The 1,981-nt window shown below is 36.0% G+C and overlaps 1 protein-coding gene across 2 annotated transcripts in view; it reads left to right on the top strand.

The window, feature by feature from the left end:
- Positions 1–593: 593 nt before the first annotated feature.
- The window catches only part of USP25 (ubiquitin specific peptidase 25), a 72,726-nt gene continuing 71,338 nt past the window's right edge, over positions 594–1,981 (top strand). For both annotated transcript variants that reach the window (XM_026847969.1, XM_026847984.1), the window contains exons 1-2: positions 594–668; positions 1,618–1,762. The gene's annotated coding sequence lies outside the window, so the exon portion shown is untranslated. The remainder of the gene's footprint in view (positions 669–1,617; positions 1,763–1,981) is intronic.

Below are 1,981 nucleotides of genomic sequence, written 5' to 3'. Positions count from 1 at the left end.
CAGTCATGGATTCTGACTGATACTGTGACTTGGTAGAGTTGGATTCAACAAGCTTAGTCTTGAGAAACTGTTTCGTGTGGATGTTTTTACAGTATTTATCTTAAAACACCTAAATGATCAGTAAAGATGAATTTCTTAGGTTTGAGGTTGGAATGGCTGAGAATTATGTGTGCTAAGGACATAGTGGGGTTGAGAATAATTGTGAGTTGAAGAAATTGGTTTTGGTGGGAGTTTAGTCAACTATTCCCCCTACTGCCTTTGAGGACTAAACTATGGAGTTTTATTTGTTTAAGAGGGCCAATTGTGGCTTTATATAGGCTCCTGAAACCCATTTGTGTAAGTTCACCCATCATCAGTTTTTCTGTTTTTAATAAACCCCCCACCAAATCCCCATACTATTACATTTGGGAATTAAAAGTGCCCAAGTTGCAGAAACTGAGTCAAACTTGAATAACGAAGGCTCTACTCCTTTGAGGTGCATAAAGCTTATATGGAGATACTTTTAATGTTTGCAGAGATACATGCTCTTGTAAGTAATTGGTTTTGCTGTTATTTGGCTCTTATCTTGCTTTGATGTTTTTTGTTTTTAGCACCAGCAAACATTTTTAAATCAGCTGAGGGAGATCACTGGTATCAATGACATCCAGGTACTACAACAGGCTCTGAAGGTAAGATGAATCTGTCTGGTAGCTGAATGTATCTTAACTGCCTGTGAAAGTCATAAACCCCACCCTTTCTTTCTCTGGTCTACCCTTCCTTCCTTTTCATTCCCAGTTTGAATACTTTTGGAGTATTTCAGGGGAAAAGAGCTGATAATTGATGGCTTGTTCACTTTAGAAGTAATATTGTTCTGTTTTGATACTGACATAAAAATTAAGCTGGTGTTCAAAAACGAAAAGACAAGAATGGCATGACTTGCCTTTAACCTTTGGGTAAAGGGTTTTGTTCTACTACAGATGGTCAACTGCTGTTTGAATTTGCCACCCTTTGCTAATTTGATACTGTTTCACTTCCCCCCCCCCAACTTTGTAAATTCTTTCACAGCACAGAAGACTTCTTTGCAAGTAAAGAACAGCAGGTCTCTGCATTCTGTTTTCCCAAATATGTATGAAAATAAAAAAAAAAAAACCCACCCTCTTGTCTCCATTAAGTTGAGCTTTTTAGCCATTTATACATGGTAAATGAGGATTTAGTGAATTTTAAGCCATAGCTGTTGCTTCAGATTCAGCATAAATCATGTACACAACTGCCCCTCAAAAGCCAGTGTTTCTGGCTTAAAAATGAAATAGTAGATTTTCCAAAGAATTGAGCTGACTGCTGTTGAAGTCTGTGAGTGTGCTGATTATGCTTTTTTTTTTTTTTTTTTTTTTTTTCCTCCCTGAAATAAGTGGAATTCTACCATATTAAGTTTTTATAAGATGTTTTGTCTTTATTTTGGTTAAAAATAGTGAAGTATGTAGAATATATCAAGTTTGGAAACTTTTCTAATCAGTATTTCACCTGAAAATACAATGTGTCGTTGATTTTACAAGTTACTTGTAACATTGTCTTTTGCTGTTAAGAAAAATGAGAAAAAGATGAGGGGACTCTCACTTCTTGTTTTTTTGATGCTTAAAGGACAGCAATGGTAATCTGGAGTTGGCTGTGGCTTTCCTCACCGCAAAGAATGCAAAGGTTCCCCAGCTAGAGGAGGCAACTTACTATCAAACAGCCCTTCCTGGAAATGACAGATACATCAGCGTGGGCAGCCAGGCAGACACCAGTAGGTATTTTTTCTTTTCATAAGATTAATTTAAAGGCAAGGAAACTAAAAATTTACCTGTAAAATGACTTAATCTGCTGATGTTCTTACTTAACAATTTAAAGATTATTATATATTCTTTCTTTCCTTATTCCAGTGGGTTTTTTTTTTTTTTGAGCTGTCCTTAAGTATTATTTTTACATTTGTGTATGGTACTGATCAGAGGGTGAATAAGTGGGT

This window comes from Athene cunicularia (genome assembly GCF_003259725.1).
Source record: "Athene cunicularia isolate RWA chromosome 1 unlocalized genomic scaffold, athCun1 chr1_part1, whole genome shotgun sequence".
NCBI classification, from domain to species: Eukaryota; Metazoa; Chordata; class Aves; order Strigiformes; family Strigidae; genus Athene; species Athene cunicularia.
Note: the sequence above shows the minus strand (reverse complement) of the source record. Positions and strands in the feature narration are given on the sequence as shown.